At 40.8% G+C, this 27,501-nt stretch overlaps 1 protein-coding gene and 3 long non-coding RNA genes across 48 annotated transcripts in view; 3 read left to right on the forward strand and 1 right to left on the reverse strand.

The window, feature by feature from the left end:
• Nucleotides 1-27,501, forward strand: part of RBFOX1 (RNA binding fox-1 homolog 1) — a 2,485,711-nt gene that overhangs the window by 2,142,488 nt on the left and 315,722 nt on the right. The window lies entirely within an intron of this gene.
• Nucleotides 1-27,501, forward strand: part of LOC144337930 (uncharacterized) — a 60,811-nt gene that overhangs the window by 29,562 nt on the left and 3,748 nt on the right. The gene's annotated exons all lie outside the window — the stretch shown is intronic.
• Nucleotides 1,623-27,322, reverse strand: LOC144337926 (uncharacterized). Its single transcript, XR_013411567.1, has 2 exons — nt 24,365-27,322; nt 1,623-1,922 (listed from the first exon to the last, which is right to left on the reverse strand). It is a non-coding gene; the product is annotated as an uncharacterized LOC144337926 (long non-coding RNA).
• Nucleotides 7,190-9,727, forward strand: LOC144337927 (uncharacterized). The gene is made up of 2 exons (XR_013411568.1): nt 7,190-8,092; nt 8,288-9,727. It is a non-coding gene; the product is annotated as an uncharacterized LOC144337927 (long non-coding RNA).

The following is a 27,501-nucleotide window of genomic DNA, read 5'->3' on the forward strand; positions in this document are numbered from 1 at the left end:
TTATAGTGTTGGCTTTAATATGCTGATTATCTCCATACTTTTGTCTGGAGTCAATTGGATTCTAACTGTAACAATTGTTTGAAGTGAGACTAGTTTATTCCTGGGAGGATGGAGGGGTTATTTGCCATGGTGTCTGATTAGCAATAGCACACCTTTCCAACAAGTTTGTTGTGCTTCTGTTTTGTCATGTGATTGAAAAATAAGTAAATAATAATAATAATAATGCAATGATCATAATAGCTCCCATTAATTCTGGGACAAGTACTGTCACTTCCATTATCTCACGTTTTTTCCAGCCAGCCCGCAAAGCAGCAAGGCTTGTCCCCACTTTACAGAGGAAGAAACTGAAGCTTGGAAATGTTAACAGGCTTGCTTGAAGCCGTAATGCTGTTATGCGTCAGAGCCTTGAGACAGGCTTTCTCATCCCAGAATGCATACTTTTTAATTACTCTAAGTCAGCTTCTGAACCTTGAGACTATTGACATTTTCAAGCTTGGCACTATTGATTATGGCCAGAAAATTCTGTTGTTGAAGGGCTTCCCTGTGTACCGTAGGACAATTGGCAGTATCCCTGGACTCCTCCCTGTGGATGCCAGTAGCACCCCTTCCCTCATTATGACAACCAAACACTGCCATTGTCCCCTGGGGAGGGGAATGGAGCAAAGTTGCCATTGATTGAGAACCACTGCTCTAAGTTATTTTCTTGGTACACATTAAGACAAAATACTAAGAAGCAGACATGTTATCTAGGTTGGTCTATCGGTGATGAGTAACTAGGGTCTAACTACAGTAATGGTATTTGGAGGTAGATTGTGATGTATGTGACTCCTGTAACTGATTCTGACTTGTCCAATTATATCTGCCAAGAATCACTGTATTTTTCAATCAAAGCGATCTTTGTTTTTTATCAACTCAGATAAGTTCTATCTGCCTCACTTTCTCTTTTTCCCCCCTGCTTCCTCCCCACTCTTTTTAACTCCTCTAAAGGACATGCTTGATGTTTTCAGATGTTCTGCCTTGCAAAGTTCATAGCATGCATTTCAGGATACCATTTTCTCATTAGCAGACCCTAGGCATGGGTGCCATCAGCTATGATCTGATTATCTTGCTAGTTCATATTGAATTTGAAAGGGACTTGTGAAATAGTGGCCAATTTTCCTGTTTAGGTACCCGAGGTTTTGGAATGTGAGTGCTTTCTGAACATTCATGCATATTTGAAACGCATTTTTGCTAATTGCAGGACTGTTGTCCACAATTAGTCTTTGGTAGGCATGATTAATTGCAAAGAACACTGACATTTATGCATAAAATGCTTGAGGTCAAAAAGAAATGGAGAGAAATGGTGACTGCAGCCAGGGTGAGTGGAATACTAATGCATGGTGACCCCAGAAGCAAAGCCCCATTCGGGAAATTGCAGCTTCAGCAGGACAGGTATTTTATTGGGATGGATGTCTCTGTATTTTTGACTTGCCTATGTTTTGTTCTGCTCTCCTCTAAGCGCCTTTAGTTTTACGCAGGTTTTCAGAAGCCTTTCTGATGTTTTCATAAATGCCAAGGCCTGGTTTTTCCTCTCCTTCTGCCCTTCTCCCTTCCAACCTGGCCCCATCACTTGAAGCTCAGAATTTACTTCTTTAACGTAACATTTGTGTGTTGTATGTGTCCCAGGAAGAATCAAGAAGTAAACACATGTGCCACAGTCCCACCACTGAGATTAACCAGTACACTTTTTTTTTCTGCTTAAAGTGGTACATGCCCGTGATTAATAATTCGAATGATACTAGCAGAGGAAGAGGCGAAATGAAGTCCATCTCCAAATCTTGGATCTAACTAAAGCTAATCAGCATCAATGGCCATTAGGGGAGAGAAAAAAGCACCATGGTGTATAGCTATGCACATATATGGCCAGGCGCGGTGGATCATGCCTGTAATCCCAGAACTCTGGGATGCCGAGGCAGGCAGATAACTTGAGGTCAGGAGTTTGAGACCAGCCTGGCCAACATGGTGCAACCCTGTCTCTACTAAAACTACAAAAATTAGCTGGGTGTGGTGGCAGGCGCCTATAATCGCAGCTACTCAGGATGCTGAAGCAGGAGAATCGCTTGAACCCAGGGGGCGGAGGTTGCAGTGAGCCGAGATTACGCCACTGCATCCCAGCCTAGGCAACAAGAGTAAAACTCCATCTCCAAAAAAGAAAAAATATGCACATATATGATACATACATGTGTATACAGGTATATGTTGTTTTCACATAATGACAAAAAAAGCCACATCAGACTAAATGCCCTGTGTGACTTTATCATGCTTTATTTCACTTGATAATATGCCATGGAGCCTTCTTCAGTTTTTCCACACTAGGTGGCTGTGACATACCTTATTTAAGTCATTCCCTTAATTCCTTTTTTTTTCCGTTATAAACATTAATGTTACACATGAATATACTGAGTTATCTGATAGAGATATATAAATAAAACACATATATGGGCCCTAGTTACTTCTTACTGCCATGTTAATTTCCTAGCAGTGTGATTGCTGGGTTCAAAAGCTGGTGTCTCATAACTTAAATTTTAAAGATGTGATTCAAAACTTACTTCCTACTATCTATAATGCTACTCAGTTCTCACCATCAGTACAGACATCCTATTTGGGTCTCGGAGCTGGAGTTCACATAAGGATGAGTAACCACTTCACACTTCAGATTCCATGAGAGCGGGATCATATCGGTACTAGCAGGCTCTAAAGGACACCGTGTTCACCCTGCTTAAGATCAGACAACTGCCTAGTCTGTGCCAGGTGTCTGATATTTGCCTTTGTAATATGATTTTGCTTGAAGTTCTCCTTATGCCTCTTTATTTGTTTTATTTATCTGTGTTGACAAGTTAGAGTGTAAGCTCATTGAAGGCTGTGGCCATGTACAGAAAGAGAAGTCACATCTTCTGCCAACCCTGATTGATTAGTAGTGGCTGTTAGGAGCTCTGTCTGGAGAAAGGTGTCATCTGACTCAGGAAAGAGGAGTTTCAGAATCAATTCATAATGTCTGCTAAGTGCACGGAATGGTGGAGGGGCAGCCTATGTACCCGGTATTCTTTTTCCATTCTTCCGTAATAAATTAGGATTATTACTATGTTTATTGGGGGCTTACTGAGAATTTTTGTATCACTGTAAAAAGCTGCAATGGGAAAAGGAGAAGAGAGGGAGAAAGGGAGGGAGGAAGAGAAGGAGGAAAAGAGAACAGCAGGAGATAGAGAGAGAGAAGTTATACTCAAATACACAAAAAGTATTTTGCTTCTAGGTGGCTTTGAGCTTTTCTATAGTTTTGAAATTTATAGAAGTTTAAAAACATAGAAATGGCATTACTTTTAATTGCAAAAACCACAATTAGTTTTGCACCAACCTAAGGAACATATGTTACATTTGAAATTAGAACATAAAGATCACAATACGTGTTATAATGAAGACAGTCTTGAAGCAAAGCTACAGGTACTATTAAGAGGAACAGTGATCCTGAGCTGGGAAATGGAGGGCAGCTCTGTGTCATTCTACAGTGTCTCCGTTTTGTGAGACCACTAAGTGATGTGCATTTTCTCCTGGCAGAATAGATGGTGTTAATCTCCAGTCCCTTTGTAATAAATGCTGGACTGTGAACAGGAGATGGCCAAAAGAGAATGCCCGGGCAAGCCTTAATCTTTAAGAAGGTCCACAGCCAGTCTATAACTGTCAGAGATGACAGAGGAACCAGGCCTTCTGCTTTTTTGCTCAGAATAAGAAATGGGGTCTGACCTGTGTCGGCAGCAGTATTTGCAATGGTCAATTATTGCAGCTGATCATTGCAATAATTGATTGTTGCAGGGGACCAGCTCTTTGTACCGGTGTTGGGGAAGACACCAGGCCGCACACTTTGGGGCCTGGAAACATTCATGGAGCAACTTTTTTCAAGAAAATGGACACGTTCATGTTCTTAAATGCTTAGCTTCTCGTGAGAGAGAGTTTAGGTACATTCTGATTCCACTCAAATCTTGGCTTATAACTTAAGCTCCTCGTAGCAGCCCTTTGCAATGAAACTATATCACTTTTGAAGCTTAGCAGATGGGAATTGTCATAAATGATATTTTAGTCACAGATATGAGCCATAAAACTTGAAAGATAAAGTATCTTTCTGAGACACACATGGAGAGGCAGATAGACCCAGATACAACGCGAGCTTTTCTGCAGCTCTGATGGCGTGGAACAAAGGGCCACCAATAGGCACTTTATTGCAAGTGCCAGGGTTTGCAGATGATGTGAAATAGTGGGAATGGCATGGAGCGTGAATTTGGGGGATTCAGTATGGGGTCAAACATTTACCATCCTGTGGAATCACATTTCTTATCTTTTTCTGAGCCTCCGTGTGTTCGCCGTGTAAGGGGAATGGCGGAATGTCCTTCTTAAGGTGTTTGGTACAATACAGATAAACACTAAATAAATATTCCTGTCTGTCCTCCCTACAACATTCCCCTCAAATGAATGTGCTGCTTATTTCTAGTTATGCTGGATTATTCTGCTGAGTTGAATAATTCATTAGGGCTTGAGTTCCGAGATATGGCGTAACCGTATCCAGCAGACTGTAGCCTTAAGCCAATATGTATATTAATGCTTTTTACTCAAGGAATATACCTGGCTCTTAGCAATCCTAACCCCACCTCCACATTTTTAACCTGACAGGGAGATTAATTTGCATGAGACGAAGGGGTGATTGTCGTGTCCAAACTAAAAACAAAAAAAAGTAAAAACAAAAAATGGCAGGAATCTTCTAGAAATACCTAAACATTCCCTCTTTTGTCTTCGACACATATTCGGTCCTCTTCTTGTGCTCCCAAGAGTTTTTTTATGGCTTTGTTTTCACAGCATCAAGATATCTCGGCAACCTAGAGTTACCGCCGTGAGGTTTGGCCACCTTATCTCAAACAACTGGGTATTTTGAAATAGCTGATGATAGCATGCTTTTCATTCCATCCAGAAAGTTCCTCTTCCATGACCTGCCAGCACTAGTATTTAAAGGCCTTAGCACTTAGAAATTTAAATGGAGCCTGGAGTAATTTAAATTAATGTGTACAACATCTATCTTGGTGAGAGGAGTTGTAGAGATATTCTCCGTTTATGCCCATCTGGCTTTATTAGAGTAGATAGGCCTATGTTTAAGGAGGAGAAAGAACATTTTTGGTTTCTGCTATGTTTCAGACATTATGCTAGCCATTTCGCATTATCCTCCTTAATCTTTTCAGTAACGTTGGGAGATTAATATCGTTATCCCTATCCTATGATAAAGATTCTGAAGATCAGAGAAGTACATCGTTTCAATGACCAAATCACTACTAAATGACAAAGTCTGTATTCAAAGACAGGACAGCCTCATTCCAAAACTACTTCTATCCCATCTTATCAGTCTCAAGGTAATACCAGTCTAATGTGTTTGTACTTCTGATAATTATAGCAATATCTACTTAGGATAAATTAAAATGGAATATCCAGAAACCCCTTTTTACTGGTAAGAGTATCAAGACAAATTAGTGGTTATAGAGTCTCAATCCAGGAAAGAGAGACCTGCATTGGGCTCCCATATGTTACGAGAGGTTTTTTTTTTTTTTTTTTAAAAGCATCAGATGTTTTGGGTGTACCCAGCTGTTCTTGAGTGCATTTGACAAATGGGTTTATACTCTTCTTGATTCCCTAGTTCTTCCCAAAAGGTGGATAGGGGACTCGCATAAACAGTAACTGAAAGTCATTCTGTGTTACAATTCTGTGTTCCTTATTGGTTTAGTAAAGTTTGTCCTGAGAGCACCTTGCCTATAAATAAATATAGTGACAAATAAAATGGATGATCTCTCTGGGTTCCTCTCCTACTCTCTCTCCCCATGCTTTAATGAATCATTTAAATCTACTTTGTAATTATGGCACTAGCAACATTTTTATGTCGGTACTACTTGGGACAAGTAATATTTGATATGAGCTACTTTGCAAAGGGAAGACCTTGTGCCCATGTCCTGCCTTAAATGCGAAGTGAAGGGGAAATGTAGATTCAAGAACTAGAGCCATTGGTGGGCCAAACCCCCATCCCACAAGCCAGGGAATGGGATCTTGTGCCAGACACTCAGACATGAGTTTTGGTTTTATTTTTTGTTGTTCTAAAAAAGTGCATTGTAAAACAAGGAGGTATACATTTCTAAGGCACTTTTCTAAAACAATACAAGATAATACAAATATTTAGTAAGCAAAGAATCACTGCATTTTTGGAACATATATGTGTATGAGGTATGTCAATATATATATTGATGTGATACCGTGAAAGCTGTTTTAGATGAAATTCTGATAAATGGCATTATATTGGCACTTACTGGCTCTTAATCCCATTCTATGAGCAGCTCAGCTTTATTAAAATTTCTCGACTGTATTCCCTGTGAAATCATTTTATTTCACATTGCTAATGTATGACTCAACACAGCATCCCCTTTGAGGTGATCCAGGACTTTCATCCCCATTTCACAGATAAGCATTGGAGATAAGAACAGGTTAAGTGATTTTTGCCTGAGGTCAGACATGCTGGGAGAAAGATTAGAAATTGGTGAGTGCTTACCATGGCTCTGCATCTGTGATAAGTCCCTACATTCAAATTTTCCAACCTTGGAGTTTTCTGGGTTAGACCTCCAGCTAGCTATCAGGGGACGTCATGTTATGTAATTAATTACAACTATAATTATCTTGGTTTCTGGGTCATTTAAAGATCATCAGTGCATTTTGTTTTCATGGTTCATGCAGCAAAGGAATTTTTTTCTGAAGTACAAGTATAATTAATCCAGGTTTTAGACTCTTAAATAACTGGAAAGTTTAAACATCAGTGTAAAAAACTGAGTTCATCTTGGCTGATGTGCCTTGCAGTAGAGATGGGTAGAATTCAGAGCTGTTAAAAGCAGTAGTCATCTCTCGTGAAACATAAAACTTCTCTACCAGTGTCTGGGTTTCCTAGGAGGTACCCAGTGCCTAGACCCATGTTGTATGAATGACTGGCCTCATGCAAAAGATAAACATAGTATCCTTTTATGTCCCTAAGCATCATGTGGTTGCTTGGAAAAGCAGTGATTTCCATAGGTCCCTATAAAGATTTCTACAAAACAGATGGAAGATATAAATGTTTAAAGTTAAAGAGCTTTCAGTTTCCACTTGTTTTTTTTTTTTTTTTTTTCATGGTATCTTACATGAAGGTAATCTATTCAGGAAGTTACCTTTTGTATCCGTTTAAATGAACTTATTTAGATAAAATAAAATACCAGTTTAAATCATGCTTGACTTTGTTCTATTCCATTCATGGAGATTTACTTGACAAGAAGTGCTCTGGCATATGTCAGTGACCTCCACTGCTCTTAAAGCAAGTGATATTGGGGCGCAGGCAGTCAGTATCACCCATGTGAGGTGGTGGCGTGCACTTATGTGCTGAACCAATTAGCAGACATCTCATTCACAAGAACCAGTCCTGTTTACCTTCTTCATATGTCATTATAGGTGACACACAGGAAGAGTTTCTGAAGAATCATTTCATCATTAAGATATATTCAATATGACAGCTTGGCTAACACATCAATCATTTGGAAAAAAATTACTGTAGTAACAGCCTAAGGAGAATTTAAATCCCTGTGCTTTGAAATCTGTATTTTCAGGGCAGGAAAAAAATGTTTTAGAACTATCTATGGCATTATTCTTTATCAGTATAACTTTATAGCACTTGAATATCTGAAGGACGATTCATTCCTTTATTTGTATATTCATTAATTCATTCCACATATGTTTATATAGAACCTCTCTGGGATCTAAGAACAATTTCAGGCACCAGAGACACAGGGGTAAACAAGACATCTAGGTCCCTGCTGTCTCAGAACTTAAATTTAGTGGGAGAGATAGGTGGTAAACAAATAAGAAGGAATTGAGAGTAACAAGTGCAGCGAAGTGAAATATACCAGGTGATGAAATAGCGAATAGGGGATTGATGCTCCTGTAGTTTGGAGATTCAGGGAAGGTTTAAGGCGGGGACATTTTAACTGGGACAGGAAAGAAGACAGCCAGGGAAGTATGGAGAAGAAGAACACAGGGAACAGAATGTGCAAAGTCTCTAAAGTTAGAATAAGCTTGGCATGCCTGAAGAAGAGGAAAGAGGCTTGGGTGGCTAGAGGATTCTAATGGAGAAGTAGGAGGCAGAAAAGAATAATTGAGAAGTAGATCAGTCAGATGGAGAAGGACTTTGATGGGTGGCAGAGTAAGGCAGTATGAGATTTATGGTTGCTGAGTGGGAAGTTGTTACATCATGCAGGAAGCTGCGATGAGCATGTGCACTAAACCATCTCCTATCTTGAATCTTTTCCTCCTGAAGGCAGGGAGAATCAGGAGACAAGAGAAATGTAGTGGTGATGACGACGCTTCTGTCGTTCAAGGTCTAAGGTTTAGGGAATGAGAATATGTGTTTGCTAGCCAGACCTCACCAAGCCAAGCTCCCTGGAGAGTCCCTGACAAGGATGAGGTGGAACAATGTTAGTGGAATCCATTTCATCCCAGAACTGCTGTCTCCCAAGCCTTCTGAGCTGGCTGGTACTTGTGTAACATTTCTGTGTTGGGTGATTTTCCAACTGGATATGTCATTTCTGCCAAGCCAGTGGCAGCTCCAACCTAGGGATGCTTTTAATTTGGGACATGGTGGTGGGAGAAGCATTAGGCTCATTGTTTTTCTTCCTTCTTTTTTATGAAGAATGCTTGGTACAAATTCAGTTTTGACCTTGCAATATAGGCTTTTATTTCCCAGGCACTTCCTTTTTCCCTGCCTCCGCCAAAGCTGGTGAGCTTTCTGCTGTTTTTCTCAATGGCTGATCTAAGTTCTGCAGAACACGAACACTCTTGTTGGGCACCCTGCAAAGTCAGCCTCATTCCTTGACCATTCCTCTTGCAGGGCACAATAAGGACCTTCCAACGACGTGGGGTGGTGTCTTATTACGTGGCAATAATGAAGGACTTCTGTGGATTATCACTGTTTCACCAGAAGACACAACAGGAGGGCAGACAGACCTTGAAGGATATCCTACCACCGACATTTAGAATCTGGTGGACTGCAAGCTTAGTTATCTAGTCTCTAAATGCAGTTACTTTGTCTACGACCTGGCAATATTAACAGTACTTATCTCATAGAAATGTGGCACTGGGTATGCTTCTGGCCAGTCGTAAATATTTAATAATGGCAGCCAATGTCATCACTCGTTGTTAATAGTAGGGGTAGTAGTAAACTCTCTTTCCTCTCAAGGTTAAGGGGAGTGTTTGGAAGAGAAAAAGAGCTGAGACTGAATGAAGTTTAGCTTTTTGATTTCACCATAAACTCAGGAGTTTCAATGGTAACTGTCTCCTGCCTCTTTCTGTCCAAAAGAGTATCTTATTTTTAGACTGTTTTAAAATAATAATAATAATATTATCTGATGGAGGAAACAAAAATACTTCAATAATAGCCTAATTGGAGAGAATAAGAAAATAGAACACTTGTGTGCAATGGAATACTAGAAAGCAGTGGGAATAAATGAATTGGTGCTTTATATACGAAGAATGGCTTCTGCCGTTGTGACTGTGGATAATTTACTCAAAAAATTAAAATATACAGGGGTTTTCATACTCTGCTGTTCAGAAGTGCATACGTACTTGGAAAACGTATATATAGACAAAAAAGAAACTCAAAATTCAGAATATTGTCTCTTGTAGAGGTGAGGCAGAGGAGTACATCTCAGGAGGGTTTCAGCCAGGGGATTTAGCCACACTAAAATTATTTCTTAAGCTGGGTCATATCTACAGGAATATCATCCTTTTCCCCTTCTTCTCTTCTTCCCGTCTTCCCATCTTCCCTTCCCTTCCCTTCCCTTCCCTTCCCTTCCCTTCCTTTTCCCCCCTGTGCTTTGGAATCTGTGTTTGCAGAGCAGGAAAAAATGCTTTACAATTGTCTATGGCATAATTCTTCATCAGTATAACTTTATAGCACTTGAATGTGTGAAAGATGATTCATTCATTTATCTGTATATTCATTACTTCATTCCACATATATCCTCTCTTCTCTTTTCCTCTCCTGTCTTTCCTTCCTTCTTTCTCTTTCTTCCTTCTTTTCCTTTCTTTCCTTTTTTTCGTTTCTAGGTAGGGTCTTGCCTTATCACCCATCTGGGGTACAGTGGCATCATCATAGCTCACCTCACAGCCTTGGCCTTCTGGGCTTAAGCAATCCTCCTGCCTCAGTCTTCCAAGTAGCTAGGTCCAAAGGCATACACGACCACACTTGGCTAATTTTTTTAAAAGAAAATTTTTAGAAAAGGATGTCTTGCTCTGTTTCACAGGCTGGTCTGGAACTCTTGGCCTCAAGCAGTCCTCTGACCTCAGCCTCCCAAAACACTGAGATTACAGGTGTGAGCTACTGTGCCCGGCCAGTATTTGTGTTTCTCTATATGCCTTTTGGTATGTCTGAACTACATCACAGTAAGATTTTAGAGTCAGAAATGCTCGGAGTTTAAAAAATCACCACCTTCACCACATAGAATTGTATGAAATAAAAAATGTCTTTTTCTCCTTCCCTTCCTCCCTCCCCCATCATTTAATAATTGTTTAGTACATATCTTTCCAGATATTTCCTGTGCACGTTAAAAAATATACACATTTAGAACATATTCGCTTAATATAAGTGACTTTGTGTCTATGACTGTGTTACCACTTAAAAATAATGTGTAAGCTTTTCAATGTTGGCACATATAAATTATCTACTTCAGTCTTAACATCTGTCTGGTAATCATCTTTCAATGTACTGTAATTTAAACAACCAGTTTCCCTATTGATAGACATTTGTATTTAAAAAAAACAAAACAAAACAAAAACCAAAAACCACTGTTTCCAAACTCTGATCTGCTTTCAATTCAGACACTGGCGGCAGCTCACACCACTGATCATCCAAATGTTTTGTCTTTGCTAGGACAAAAACCCAGCCGTTTCATACAACTGTTTTCGTTTGCACCTGAATGTTCCATGGCCATAGCCACAGCTAGAAATCCATTCTCTAGGGGAGAATAAGAAATGTAATAATAAACTTAAAATCCCTAATGAGAAATTCAGATTTCACAGAAGCAGAGGACTTTTCCCTCTTGCTAACCTTCTCTTCCAAGATGTTAGTGATTTTCAAGAATCGCAGGCTTTTTAAATATCCTCCCGAAAGCGTAAAGGGGAAAATGGAGAGAAAGAACAGTATTTTGAGAGTGGGGTTTTGAATTTCCAGACTTCCCAGTGAAAATAGACAGGTCTATCCAGTGTTCTGTCTTGCATGAAACACTTTCTTGGTATTTTGTCTACATGAGTGTTTAATATTTAGGTCATAGTTTGTGAATACACTGGAGATGTTATATATCAAACAAACCCAGTCTTCTGGCTTCACAGCAGAGTAAACAGACGCAGATAGTTCTAGATGCTTGAACTTCTCCCACGTTAAACTTAAAACGGCCTCTCATCTCAGGGCTTCCATCAAAGGGGTTGAGGTCACGTCTCTCAAACCCAGGTGCAAGTAGAAATTTTTATGGGACCTGACTTTTCTTGTTTTCCTTGTTGGCTCATAATATTGCCTTATTGTACAAGTAATGCATATAACTTGTGAGAAAAGGTGTAAATACTAAAAGTAATTCGAAAGAAAACTATGTTTGAAATTTAAAATTCTTAAACACACACATAACTCCTATTCTTCATTTCTGAAATTCCTGTTTTCTCAGTGATATATTTGTAAAATATATAGACTACAAAAATGGGTTCATACATTGTTTACCCTGCCTTTTTTATTATTATTTTTTAACAGCTTCACAGTGTTCTGTTGCATGAATATACCCTAAAAAGAGAATTTGTTTTTGGCATCAATGCCTGTTCTCCTTCAGTGTTATACATTATTTTGGGATGTCGCTCTTATTATTTTTCAATTTTTAGTTTATTCAGTAGGAAAAATGCAAACGTACCGCCATGTGGATTTGGAATTTGCAAGTTAGAAACAGTGGGCACACTTTCCCTCTAATGGTTGACATAGACATTTAGATAGTGAATTTACTGTTTATATCAGGGTTTCTCAACCTTGGCAGTGTGGACGCTGAGCTGGATAATTCTCTATGTGGGGACTGCTGAGTGCTTTGTTGGGTGTTTGGTGGCGTCTCTGGTCTCTACCTCCTAAATGCCAACTGTAGTTCTCCCCACACTATGATGCCCAAAAATGTCTCTGGACTTGGCTCAATGTCCCCTGGGGGGACGAAATGTTTCTCTCTTTGAGAATCCTGTTTTTAAGTGATTGGATTCTTAAGTTGTCTGAAGGATGATCTTTTCTCGTAGCATTTATAAATCAATTGTAAGTTGGTTCTGGATTGCTGCCTAAAGTAAAATTCAACCTATTCTGAGAAAACAATATATTTGAGTAGGGACTAATTACCTATTTTTTATTTCAAGTGACAAAAGCCAATGTATCACACTTAGCCACGATGAAGACTCCATTTCAGTAAACTAATTAAACTAATCCTATCTGGACTCATTATTCTCCATTCCACTAAATATTTTAACACTTGAGATTTATTTCATTTCATAAATTATATCATACTTAAAGCTATCCACAGCCCTCAAGAGTTTATTTTGGACTTTTAAAAAATGTGACTTTAAGCTGCTCTGGAATGTATATTTTTCATATCTTTTCTAGCTAATCATTCACCTTGATTATGACTAATTATTAAACATGATATATGACTTTAATTAAATGAAAGTGCTCGGTTTCTTGTTAGTGCTTATTAAATACTGACAGCGTTACAAAGATAGTACAGGAGAGGAAATGGCATAACTCACCGAATTGATTCCATTTTCTTGCTGTAAGCCAGTGAAGATCCACATTTTAAGAGACTGATTAATGTGCAAGATGGCAAGAACAGTGTTTTTCATAGTTAAAAGGAATTAAAGTCTGTGTCCGTCCTGGATTCATTTTCTAACAGAGGATAGCCACATAATTAAAACGTTAATACACATCCCGCTATTTGTACGTACGTTCCAAAGCCAGCATACATTAAATAGAAATTTAGCCCAAGTGCTTCCTGGAGAAGCCAAGAGGAATAATGCGTAAGTACCACTTCAGAGTAAATTGCTCCCTACTTATAAACGTGTAATGCAATTAAATCAAGGAGCTGTAAGCTGCCTACATCGAGTACGTTTAGTTTAGATATTTGCCTTTAGACATCTCCCTGTAAAGGGTTCCACGTTGAAGACAAAAGAAGGGACATCTAGCCAATGAGCTGTTCATTAAACTTGACGTATGGTAAGCAAGGTCAGAAAATGCCTAAGGAGTAGAGAATTTTCTTTGGCATCTAAAGAAAAAAAAATGCAGTATCAAGTTGATCTTAGACCCTGATTCTAGCAGGTGTTCTTGGTACAGAGTCTTGTTCTGTGCTTCATTCAAGAATGGGAAATTCTTGTTTACCCCATTCTCCAGGATGTGCTTATTTCACATTGCATGCCTATATCAAATCATCTCATGTATCCCGTAAACATACACACCTACTATGTACCCATAAAAATGAAAAAAAAAAAAACCCAAACAAACATAAACATATTTATAAGATAATATAACTTCTCTGTTTGGACAGAATCAGGCTCCCCAGTGGAGGGAAACAAAAAAAAAAGCGGATGGCAAATATGTTAGTGACGTTGTTTTAAGTGTTTGAGGTTATGGAGTCTTCACACTGAAATAAATCTCTTGAATTATCTGAGTTTTAGGCTAGCCAGGGCCGAGGTGCCAACTGAATTAATGAAACTTGGAATTCATCTTTTGAGTTACCAGTGTACATCAGGAAATACTTTCCCTGACACATTGACCTCCTTATTCTCCATTTCCCATTCTCCATGTTGAAAACCATTTCATGTTTGAGGGCTGAGAATATGACATCTTCAAGATAAAGAAATTTAAAAGTAACATGTAATATTATTTCAGAATTGCCTTAAGTTCCCGTTCTGTATATTAAATGCCTCTTCAAAGGGTATTCAGATCCAAGTTACATCATGCAAAGTAGGTTCAAGTATCCCAAGTATGGCCTGGCAAGGTGGCTAACACCTGTAATCCCAGCACTTCGGGAGGCCGAGTTGGGCAGATCATGAGGTCAGGAGATCGAGACTGTCCTGGCTAACACGGTGAAACCCCATCTCTACTAAAAAAACAAAAAATTAGCCAGGCGTGGTGGCACGCGCCTGTAGTCACAGCTACTCAGGAGGCTGAGGCAGGAGAATTGCTTGAACCCAGAAGGCAGAGGTTGCAGTGAGCTGAGATTGCACCACTGCACTCTAGCCTGGGCAACAGAGCGAGACTCTGTCTCAAAAAAAAAAAAAAAAAAAAAAAGTATGCCAAGTATAAGAAGCATCAGTATAAATACTGGAAAAAAAACATATATACATACATTCATCTCATATATATATATATGTGGGAGAGATATATATGCTTATCTATGCTTTTCATATACATAGGAAACATACATATATGAAATATATATAAATATGAAAAGCAGGGAAAAAGAGACAGTCATTTGGGTGTTCCTGCTGAAAACTTCAGTATGAAAAATGAGGAATATATGGCTCAGGTGCAACAGGCACCTGTGTATTTACACCATTGCAAAAACATGGCTCTCCTGGTATTTTGGTTCTTGAATTTAGCCTTGGAGCTGATACTGAAGATCTGCTTATTGCAGTGGGTTTTCATGCCAGACACAGCTGAGTTTGAATGACATTTCTGCTACTCTGGCTACAGCATCTTGAGCAGTATCATTTATCTATCCATCTGGGCTTTATTTTTCCCATGGGGAAATAAATGAGCTAGGAGGGATAGGGGTCATGGAGTGAACAGGTTTGCAGGCCATGCCAACTTTAGAAGTAATGGAGAGAAGATAAGTTAAATAAGACCATCCTGTAATCACAACCTAGACTTAGACTCGCAACAGATAGAGATGTAAGTCAGGATGAATCTCTCATTCACTCAACAAATATTTATTGAATGCCAACCCCTCTCAGCCACTTGGTATTCAGTGGTATAGAGTATGAACAAAATGCTGCTGGCATACAGTTTACATTCTAGTTGAAAGGAGGTAAGCAATAAATAACTGTGTAAATTAATATACGGTTAGTGACAAGTGCAAGTCAGATAATTAGAGAGTGGTGAGGAGCTCTAGAAAGGCCCTTACGAAGAGTTAAGTTGGCATTTAAGCTGAGCCCCCAATGGCAAATCATGCCGAGGCAGGGAGAAAGAACCTTCCAGGAAAATACCCTAAGAGGAGAAGAACTTGGAATTTTTGGAAGATGAAAAGCTCCCCGGAAAATGGGGAGAGGGGCACCAGAGAGCTCTGAGAATTGGGCAAAGGCCAGATCATACAGAGTTTTGTTAACCAAGGTAGTGAATATGTGTTTTATATGAATTACAGATGCAGAGATTTGCATTGCACAAAGATGACTGCTTGCCACCTGAAACATAGACCAATGGGGCCCAGGAGAAGGAGGCAGGAGAGCAGTTAGGGAGCCGTCTAGGAGTCCAGGCAAGGGGTCATAGTGGTTTGAACTGGAAGACGGTTCTGAAATGGAAGGTGAAGGAAATGGAGGTAGCATTGTAGAAAATCAACAGGCAGATCTGGGAAAACCCAGTGAAGGTGAAGGGAGTGAATTAAAATGATTCCAGGATGGAGAGGCTGGGGCTTGGGTGAGTGGTGCCATGGAAAATAATGGAGATGTCTCAAACAGAAGGTAGTATGAGTGGGAAGAGCAGGAGTGAGCTTGCAGTAGTTCTAGCAGAAAGGTGAAAGGCCATGGTTATTTGCTAAGATGGAAGATAGATGAGGTGGCGGTCATTTCAGTTGGGCATTGAAACTTGTTTTCAAAACCTGTACCTGGTTTTGATTTCTACACAGAGACGCGATTGGTAGATGACATCTCAAAAGGTGGGTTTGTCATGATGGTTATTATTGTATGTGTGAGAATTTTAGCTTTTAAGATTTTTGTTTTTGTTTTTGTTTTTGTTTTTGTTTTTTTCAAGATGGAGTCTTGCTCTATCACCCAGGCTGGAGTGCAGTGGCATGATCTCGGCTCACTGCAACCTCTGCCTCCTGGGTTCAAGCAATTCCCCTTCTTCAGCCTCCTGAGTAGCTGGGATTATAGGCACATGCCACCATGCCCTGCAATTTGTGTGTGTGTGTGTGTGTGTGTGTGTGTTGTATTTTTAGTAAAGATGGAGTTTCGCCATGTTGGCCAGGCTAGTCTCGAGCTCCTGACTTCGTGATCCATCTGCCTCAGCCTCCCAGAGTGGTGGGATTACAGGTGTGAGCCACCATGCCCGGCCAGCTTTTAAGATTTTGCCACATGCTAAACAAGGCATTGTGAGGACTCTTGGGTTTGGGATCCCAACAGCCCCAAAGATATCAGATGTAGGACAAAGTGGGTACCTGCATCCCCCATGTTCTTTCCTTCTCACTGAAGTGCTTGGTCTTGTAGTACTGGTCCTTTATTGTACTTTAAGTTCTGGAGTACATGTGCAGAATGTGCAGGTTTGTTACACAGGTATACGTGTGCCATGGTGGTCGCTGCACCCGTCAACCCATCATCCACATTAAGTATTTCTCCTAAAGTTATCCCTCCCCCCACCCCCGACAGGCTCCGGTGTGTGATGTTCCCCTCCCTGTGTCCATGTGTTCTCATTATTCAACTCCCACTTATGAGTGAGAACATGTGATGTTTGGTTTTCTGCTCCGGTATTAGTTTGATGAGAATGATGATTTCCAGCTTCATCTATGTCCCTGCAAAGGACATGATCTCATCTTTTTTGTGGTTGCATAGTATTCCATCGTGTATATGTGCCACATTTTCTTTATCCAGTCTTTATCATTGATGGGCATTTGGGTTGGTTCCAAGTCTTTGCTATTGTGAACAGTGACACAATAATCATACTTGTGCATGTGTCTTTATAGCAGCATGATTTATAATACTTTGGGTATATACCCAGTTAATGGGATGACTGGGTCTAATGGTGTTTGTAATTTTAGATCCTTGAGGAATCGCCACACTGTCTTGCACAATGGTTGAACTAATTTACACTCCCACCAACAGTGTAAAAGTGCTCCTATTTCTCCACATCCTCTCCAGCATCTGTTACTTCCTGACTTTTTAATGATCTCCATTCTGATTGGCTTAAGATGGTATCTCTTTGTGGTTTTGATTTGCATTTCTCTAATGACCAGTGATGATGAGCATTTTTTATATGTTTGTTGGCTGCATAAATATCTTCTTTTGAGAAGTGTCTGTTCATATCCTTTGCCCACTTTTTGATGGGGTTGTTTTTTTCTTGTAAATTTGTTTAATTTCTTTGTAGATTCTGGATATTAGCCCTTTGTCAGATGGATAAATTGCAAAAAATTTCTCCCATTCTGTAGGTTGCTGAAAGAGGCAGTTTTTTGAGTGCTTGCCATACACCAGCCATTGTGCAAAGCACCTGGCATGCATTATCTTGCTAAATTAGTATAGGATTAGTAATAAATTCTATGAGCTATGTTCTATTATTATTCTCATTTCATAGATAAGAAAAGTGAGACCCAGGTATTTGCCTAATTTCACATATCTGATAAAGAGAGGATATGGATTCTCTAAGTCAAGAATTGAGGCCGTCAGTCACTGGATCGTACTGACATGATATTCATTCATATACCCCTGTCTTCCAAATGCATAGATGTACAATAGCTGTCAGTATTGTATCTCCCTGGGCCTCGTTTTTTATCAAAATTGCCCATTTGCTGGCAAGAAGAGAACGGCACATTGATCTCAAACTGTGAAATAAAAGCATGCATCTTCAGAGAGGTTCTTCGAATGTGTGGTCAAACATTGCAAAGGTGCTGTGTGTTTGGAAGAAAGATGAAACTGGAAGGTCTTTGGCTCAGGGTGCCATTAGAAATGGTGTCGGTGGCAGCTGTGGGCCATTACGGTACACATCCTGCATCAACTCCAGGCCTCCCCACAATCCCATGAACAGCAAGGCCCCTCATCTTTTAGATGCTGGAGAAAGCTGAGTACATGTAGGGCTTTGCCATCAGTTTAAAAAGTCTCTGGATTTCCTTGTTTTAATGTGCTAATTTCTTGAGCTTTGTTTTTGTGCTGTCTTTGATTTTCCAGTTTCACCTTTATTTTATGCCATTGTTGCAAGGGTGAAAGCATCCCGGAGCTTAATGGCTCTTTTGTTGTTCAGCTATTGTGGGGAAGAAAGAGCGACGCAAACAAAACAAAACGAAACAAAATATTCTTTTTTTTTTTTTTTTGCTTTTTTTTAATTTAAAGGCAACCAAAACATTGTTTCTGTTGCCTTTGATTAAGATCATATAAACATAATCAGTGTTTATTGTGTTTGCATAATCAAAAATAGCAGGAAACTGATCTCAGATTGCATGGAGCTAGAAACGATTAAGCCTGTCCTTCTTGGCAGAGTTCTACAGACACATGAGGCAGGCGTGATACAGCACTCAATATCCATGATATGTTTGGGAAAATCCTTAGAAGAAACTTGCATCACTTTCTGGGGAAATTCCTGAATACAAGTGGCAATGAGATATGTGAAAATAATTTTAAGCCAATGAATACTGTCTGAACATAACTATTGCTGGGGTGTATAATTCAAAAGCTGTAGAGTGAAGTGTGCGATGTATGGGCTTTGGGATACAACAAATGTGGATTTAAATTCTACCTGTCCTTTTTATCATTTCTCTGCCTGGGATAACTTGTTTCACCCCCTGCCCTGAGCTTAAGTCCCCTCAACTGTAAAAGAAAGAAAACAACGCTCACCTCATATGGTTCTAGGGAGGACTACATGAGATAATCCACATCCGGGCAGTCCCCAACTTAACAGTGGTTTGACTTACCTTTTTTTTTTTTAATTGACATTATGAATGACATGAAACCTTTCTATTTTTCACGTTCGGTACGGTGTTCAGTGAATTCCATGACATATTCAATACTGTTATAAAATTAGCTTTGCGTTAGATGAGTTTGTCCAACTATAGGCTAATGTAAGTGTTTTGAGTATGTTTAAGGTAGAGAAGACAAAGCTATGATATTCAGCAGGTTAGGTGTATGGAATGCAATTTTGATATAATATTTTCAACTCATGATGAGTTTATGGGGACATAACCATATCATAAGTCAAGGAAAGCAAGCATGCAGAGCTTAATAGAGTGCCTAATACAGAGTAAGTGCTTAAAACATTTTTTTAAAGTGTGATATAAGTTCTTTGGAAAGCCTGAATGAATCGGGGGTATGTCCATATGTAGTATGTACAATGCAGCACCATTCTTTAAAAAATTACAAGTTGGTCTATTTCTTTCTTTCTTTTTTCTTCTTTGGAGGCAGAGTCTCACTCTGTCATCCAGGCTGGAGTGCAGTGCCATGATCACAGCTCATGGCAGCTTTGATTTGTCCAGGCCTAGGTGATCCTCTACCTTAGCCTCCTGAATAGCTGGGACTACAGGTGTGTGCCACCACGCCCAACTAATTTTGGTATTTTTTGTAGAGATGAGGTCTTGCCATGTTGCCTAGGCTGGTCTTAAACTCCTGAGCTCAAGTAGTCCTCCCATCTCAGCCTCCCAAAGCACTTGGATTACAGGCCACAGGGCCCAGCTAGATCTATTTAATGTAATGTTTATTGGGGTGTGCTTGCTTCCCCTGAAGCCTGATTCTTGATCTTTGTTCTGGACTCCAAGACCAAAGATATCATTGTTTAATCTTGCGAACAACTCTGGAAGATCCTTACACAATGACTTGCTTTAGCCAAATCCCATGGTGAGGCAAAACATTGCCTAAAACCAATTATAAGCATAATTGTCATCTAGATATGTTGGGACCCTAGAGAGAAATTCAGAAGACAATCTGGCTGGAGTTTTCAGTATGTACAACAGCAGGCTTAGTTAGGCCATGGAATTATAATTCAGCAACAACACCAATAATGATTTTGATGGTTACAATTTCTTGAGTATATAGAATGTTCCTTCTATACTGAAGGCTTTATATGCATACAATATTTATGGCACCCTGCAAAATCCATGAGTCCACTGCCGTTTTCCACATAAGAAGATGGGGGTTGTATTAGTCCATTCTCATACTGCTGTAAAGAAATACCCGAGACTGGCTAATTTATAAAGGAAACAGGTTTAATTGGCTCACAGTTCTGTGGGCTTTACAGGCTCTGCTTCTGGGGAAGCCTCAGGAAACTTATAATCATGGCAGAAGGTGAAAAGGAAGTAAGCACATCTTCACATGGCCAGCAGGAGAGAGGGAGACAGAGAAAGAGAGAGAGAGAGAGAGAAAGAAAGAAGGGAGAGGTGCTACATACTTTCAAACAACCAGATCTTGTGAAAACTCTATCAAAAGAACAGCAAGGGGGATGTTAGCCCCCATGATTCTGTCATCTCCTGCTAGGCCCCTCCTCCAACACTTGAGAACTACAGTTGGACGTGAGATTTGGGTAGGGACACACAGCCAAACCATATCAGGGGTCTAGAAAGGTTAAGCAATTTTCCCATAACAATAGAGAGGATACGTTCCAATAAGTAGTACTTGATCCAAATCTGAGAGACACCCAAACTCATGTTCTTAGCTATGAGATTTCAACACTTGGAGTCAGAAGACTTGGGTTTAAGTTTCAGTTGCTGGGACCTTACTCACATCTTCTAACCTCTCAAAGTCTTGCTCATATCATCTATGCAAAAGAATACTTTCTTCACAAAATTGTAAAGACTGAATGAGAAAATGCACCTAAAGCATCTTCGCACATCGTAGAGATTATACAAGTATAAGGTGCTATGTTTCGCATTAACACCTGACCATAGATCATTTTTGGATTATGTGAGGGATGGTGAATTTATAAATTTGGTGATTTTTGATGAAAGGAATCAATATGTTGTCTCTTTACGGAGGAATTAGTGATTATAAGAACTGACAATCCATTTAGCGATTTGTTTTTCTCGATAGGACACAAAGAGACCGTTTTCTTTCCATTTATAAGAATATGTGTGTGCTTAAGGGAGGACAGATTCCAACAATCGAGTTGTTTGCTGTGATTTGTACGCCCTGGGGATGTGGAGAGTTGGGAATATAGAAAAATTACAATTAGGGAATAAAAAACGTCCAGGAAGAAGGATTTTTTTTTTTTTTTTTTTTTTTTTTTTTTTTTTTTACTGCCTGCTTTGGTTGTGCAGCCAGGAACAGGGACTTTCCTGGAGGGTGTGGGGTCTTCCTTGCTGACCTCGTGTTTTTTGGAGGCTTATTGGCACTCCTTGTTGTGCCTGTGCCTTCTGCTCCTAGTCCTTAAGAACATAGCTCTTATCCTTAATTGACCTTTTGCACTGAATATGTGACAGTTAATCCACTGTAAGGTTTTAGATAGGCAACATGTCCAGACACCACCCCCTGCACATGACTGGCCCCAGCTCTGTCCCACCTTGGTGTTAATCCTATGGGGTGGATTTTCTAGGCCAATCTCTTTTTAGAATAGCATTTGCTGATGTCCCTCTGAGAGTGTTTTTGGGCACGTGCCCTGGTTTGTAAAAGAAGGGCCCTCATGGAGGTAGAGGAAAGAACTTTTCGGTTTCAAGATCTCCAAGGATACCAGCTGTAGAGCTAGATGGGTACCTGCCTCCCCATGCTCTTCCTTTCTCACTGCAAGAGCTCTGCTGTGATTTTCTCCACATCTGGACTTCCTTTCCTCCCTTTCTTGCATAGCTAACACCCATGTGTGCTTTTGGACCAGTTTCCTTGTCCCGTTCACAAAATTAAAACTTCCTTGACCTCACTGACTTGGTTAAGTACCTTTACTGTACCACTATAACTTCATGTACCTTCACTTGTAGCTTGCATCATCATTTCAGTTTTACAACTTTTTGTGTAATGATTTGATTTATGATCATCTTCCCCCCAAAAGACTGTAAAGGCCATGCAGATGAGGATCACGTGTGGTTTTTCTTCCTATGCACCCTCAGCACGTGTACCTTGTATACAGTAGGCTTTTAACAGCGACTAAAAGGAAGAGTGAGTCAGTGAATGGATGGGTGGGTGGGTGGGTGGATGAATGGATGGAGGGAGGGAGGAAGGAAGGAAGGAAGGAAGGAAGGAAGGAAGGAAGGGAGGGAGGAAGGAAGAAAGGAAGGAAGGAAGGAAGGAAGGGGTTACACAACCAGCCTGTCTAGACACTGGTTCTTTTAGGTAGGCTGAGATTCCCGAGGTAAGGGACAAGGATATGAACTTGCGTTAGTTTACTCTATGCACTCCATCGCTGCTTAAAACTGTCACTGATTACTTACTGCCCTTAGAATACAAGCTCTCTCTGTCTTCCTTCCCCTCCTGCCTTTTGCAATCTCATTGCATACTTTGCTCATTTGCCACCACAATACTTAAGCCAGGCCAGAATTATTGTCAGTGTTTGAAAGTTGCACACCCACTTCTCCCTTGCAGATTCTGCACAGGCTTTTCCTCCATCAAAAATGTTTTATTCTGCCTCTTCAAACATTGCATTTTCATAATCATTTTTAGACCTCTGCCTGCATGTGCCTTTTTCATGGAAGCCCTCCCTCCCTGAACCCTCTAGGTTAGACAACTTTCCGCTGTAGTCCCCTTTTATAGCACCTTGCGTTTCTCTTCAGAGCACATCCCAAAATTATGATGAAATATATGTTTGCATTTGGACCATGGCCTGTTTCCTCCACTCAGGAGTAATAGCTACTTTAGGAAATGCCTTGATCATCAAAAAGTGTCTGGCTCCTAGTAGGTACTCCACAAGCAGTTATCAAATAAAATTGTGAAACCCAGGCGTTCTTTATGGTCCTACCAAAACCAGTGACTTGAATGGGAGGTATTTAGGGTCAAGGAGGAAAGAAGGCAGGCATGTTCATATTTATTTACCTCCTGTGGGTGTGTGACGACCCCTCCTTCTTCTTGGGCTGGAGTTGGAGCCACTTTCTCCTAATCCCATGCAGGTTAAGCCAAGTAGGTTATAAAGCCCAAGTCATAGTAGCATAAGCACAGGGAATTCTGATTATGTTAAGAAACTGAAAACTTCAGGAGTGGTTTTGGCGACCGTTGGTCATGGCTGAATCTAAGGGTTTGCATAATTACTATAGGGATCTCCTCCTGTCCATGGCTGAGTTTGATGCTCTTTGGTGTCTTGGTTTTTTGTTGTTTTTGTTTTTGTTTTGGTTTGGTTTGTTTGTTTGTTTTGAGACAGAGTCTTGCTATGTCACCCAGGCTGGAGTGCGGTGGCATGATCTCGGCTCACTGCAACCTCCGCCTCCTAGGTTCCAGCGATTTTCCTGCTTCTGCCTGCCATGTAGCTGGGATTGCAGGTGCGTGCCACCACACCTGGCTAATTTTTCTATTTTTAGTAGAGACGGGGTTTCATCATGTTGGCCAGGCTGGTTCAAATTCCTGACCTCAGGTTATCTGCCTGCCTCAGCCTCCCGAAGTGCTGGGATTACAGGTGTGAGCCACTGTGCCCGACCTGGTGTCTTGGTTTTTATAGCTTCTTGCATATAGTCAATGGTTCTGAGATCTGACAGGAAATGCCTGATGGAAGAGCTGTGACTCATGCAGGATCTCACTTCAGACCTCATTCCTTAACTTTGTCTGGAAAAATGGGGTACTTGATTGGCAAGACTCTCATCACTTCTCGCTCACCTCTGGATGTCAATCTACAAGTTTTCTTTGGTATCTTCACTGTATGAAAAATCCAACTATAATATTACACTCAAGTATACATTTATAGGAGCACACTTTTGATATCGTTTCTATATAATTTTCCTACCCCATCTGTCTTAGGTCAGATTTCCTAGGGATAATACCATGCCTCAGATGTGTGCAAGCGGTGAATTGAAGGAACGCTCTCTGGACAATGCTATAGCGGGTGGCGGTAATGAATCAGGATAAGGCAGAGGAAGGTGTGGTTTTAGGGGGAAACATAGCCTCAGTCTAATCTTGTAAGAAGATCTGGATTATTCATTGTGCCAAGGATGATTTCACTGAGTCTTATCCCCACCAAGGTGTCCCCCAGGAAGGGGTGGTAGACGCCTTACCCCCTATCTCCACCTTTACGCCAGGCAGCTCTGGCTAAGGCGAATCGTGCCCGCCACGTCCAACCATTCAGAGAAGAATTCAGGTTGTCAGCAGTTAGCAGCCAACACCCACACCAGCAGGAAGACGGTTCATCAAGCTAGGGAGGATGGCTGAGGCACCAGCTTGAAAGAGTCATAGAATGGCCGGGTGCGGTGGCTCACACCTGTAATCCCAGCACTTTGGGAGGCCGAGGCGGGGGGATCACCTGAGGTGAGGAGTTGGAGACCATCCTGGCCAACATGGTGAAATCCCATCTCTATGAAAAATACCAAAATTAGCCAGGTGTAGTGGCGCATGCCTGTAATCCTAGCTGCTCTGGAGACTGAGGCAGGTGAATCACTTGAACCCAGGAGGCAGAGGTTGTAGTGAGCCAAGATCGTGCCACTGCACTCTAGCCTGAGCAACAGAGCAAGACTCTGTATCAAAAAAGAAAAGAAAAGAAAAGAAGGAAAGAAGGAGCAGAGAGAGAGAGAAAGAAAAAGAAATCTGAAATTAGAGGGATTGCTATATAAATAATGACTTCTACTTGTATTTTCTGAGTAGTTCCAATTTTGCCCAGTCTCTTCTCTCTTTGGTCTTCAGCCTGAATCTCTTGCTTACCTCCCCTAATGGCTATATGGGGAACAGGATTTTATTAAGGAGACCTCAAAAGGGTTGACACAGGAGTCAAACCCCCACACCTTTAGAGGCACAGTCAGTGAAATCAACCTGCACTTCCCATTTTCTTGCATTTCCATTTATCCATACATTTTGGGGTCCAGGGTCATAGCCTCTCTACTGTGCCTCCAATGGGGGCCAGTACAGTCTCTGGATTCTCAATCACCACCTCCCTTTTCAGTTTACGCATTAGGCAGTTTGGGGGACCACGCCAGGGTTTCATGTGCCCCGGTTGAGACATGAAGAACAGCAAATTGAATTCTCCCTTGTAATTCTTAGCCAGGCAAGTCATTCTTTTTTCCTGATATAAATGATCGGATCACTGCAGCAGACTCATCCAGGATTCCTCTGCCTTATTGTTTTTCAATCCGTTTACTTCCATGATCCTCGCTTCCCACCCTCCTTGCCGTCCCCTGCAGCCTTCATGTCTGTGCACACATAAATAAGACTGTATGCACGCGTGTGAGAATATATACCCATCGTGGTACTGTGTGGGCATGTGTACGTGCTGAGGAAATGTAATGGGCTGTGGTTGTGTGTTTGTAGGTGTATAATAAGTTTGCCGCAGACTAGGGGGAAAAATGGAGCCATTTGTTGATTCAAACCAATTTTTTTTCCCCTTGAGTTAGTATCCAATCTGTAGCTAAGAACTGCTGACTACAGCATATTTCCAAGTGTGGATTTTTTTTTTTTTTTTCCCTGACAGCCAAGACCTAACTCTTGCCTGATCTATGTAGATGCATTGTTCAAATTACAAAGCTTAGGTGACAGAATTGCTCTATTTTTCTGGAAGCCCCCAACACGCCTGTCATCACATGGAAGGGAGAATGCAGAAGTCATCACTTTACTGAGAAACTCAGCAGATGATTGAAATTATTTCTTACTACTAATTCCCCTTTTAGTGGAGATAAGCCGCTTTGTTCAGCTGTAAATGCAACATTAGGGTATTAACTGTGGAGCCAGAAGTATTGGGGAAGCTAAGATTTTATCTGCAGTAAGAACATTTTGGGCAATAAATTGTTTTGTTGGACAGAATACTAAATCTCTTGAGTTACAAAGAAGCAGAGCTCATTAAGGGGAATGCTTAAAGCAGAAAAAACGGCGAGACAAAAGCTTATTACCTTTGTTGTGGGGATTGAGGGGGTGTTTGCAGGTTCTCATGTATATGTAGCATGGAAGAATTATGCAGTACAGTTATTAAATAGATGTGTCTATAGACTTGCAAACGCTCTGTGAATATGTCCAAGGGACAAATACATTTCTGAAATATCAATAGCAATCTGCAATAAGTTATGAATTTTGGAGTACATATTTATCCTCAAAGACTGGGTTTTTGTTTCCTGTGGGTGAAATTTTCCCTCTCTTTGCCACATCCTTCAGATTAATCGGCTGGCATGGTTACATAAATGTTTGTAATAGAGAAGAGTAAGTGCCAGGGTTATCCAAAATATTGTCGCAAAATACACACCTAAATTAAGATAATTATGTGTTGGGAGCATCCATCAGCAGGGCTTGGCAAGGAGGGGAGCTTTCTCTTGATGGAGAGGAGGCTCTTTCTGGGACACTGAATTCATGAATGGTGGGTTCTGGATTCCCCAGGGTGCTCTCAGCTTGTAAGTGTCAGGGTGGGGGGAACAGGGGCTGCTCTTTTGCCAATAACCAGGGTGGAAGGAGGACGAGAGGAAGAAAACAGTGGCTTCTATTCCCTGGCGTTAGCAACCCTCCGCTGTCCCTCCAAGAGCAAGGCTGTGGCAGTCCAACTGTCTACCTGTCTGTACCAGCTGCTCCTTCTTGCCTTTGGAAAGAAGATGACCCTCACAAACTGTGGCACCTGAGCAACAGTGGAAACAGGCATACCTCACTTGCAAGCAGATTCAAATGTAATGAGAACAGTTTCAGAGCTATGCATTTTATTCTTCTATTTTTCTCCCTGGATGACTCAGGGCATCTTTTCACAGACTCCCACCCTGAAGGTTTTTATTGCCGTTTCTGCACTTCCCTACACATCCTGATTCATAAGTGGGTGCTCAGGACACAGTCACTCAGAGTAGCTTAATACTTTGTAGACCTCAGGTGCTGAGTTCTCATTCTGGACTTAACATTACTTTAAGCTCAATTTGTACCCTTCCTTGGTTTTGTCAATGGAAATAATGACAACACTTCTCAAAGCGAGCAGTGACTTATTACCTGTAATCCCATCACTTTGGGAGGCTGAGGTGGGTGGATCACTTGAGGTCACAGTTCGAGACCAGCCTTGCCAACATTGTGAAACTGCATCTCTACTAAAAATATAATCAGCCAGGTTTGGTGGTGTGTGCCTGCAATCACAGCTACTTTGGAGGCTGAGACACAAGAATCACTTAAACCCGGAAGGCAGAGGTTGCAGTGAGCCGAAAACATGCCACTGCACTCTGGCCTGGGCTACAGAGCAAGACTCTGCCTCAAAAAAAAAAAAAAAAGGAAACATAGCAGGAAGGTAGCAGTGGGCAAATGAAGTGTTGGAAACACATAGCCTACACATTCATGTGAGCTTTAGGAGAACGTGAGGTCTGACTTGCTTCAAGAAAACTCAGCACATGAAAAATGAAAACTAATTTTTTTTCAGTACATGAGTGATCATGATCTCTTCTATTACAAGTGCAC

This window comes from Macaca mulatta, chromosome 20 (genome assembly GCF_049350105.2).
Source record: "Macaca mulatta isolate MMU2019108-1 chromosome 20, T2T-MMU8v2.0, whole genome shotgun sequence".
NCBI lineage: Eukaryota > Metazoa > Chordata > Mammalia > Primates > Cercopithecidae > Macaca > Macaca mulatta.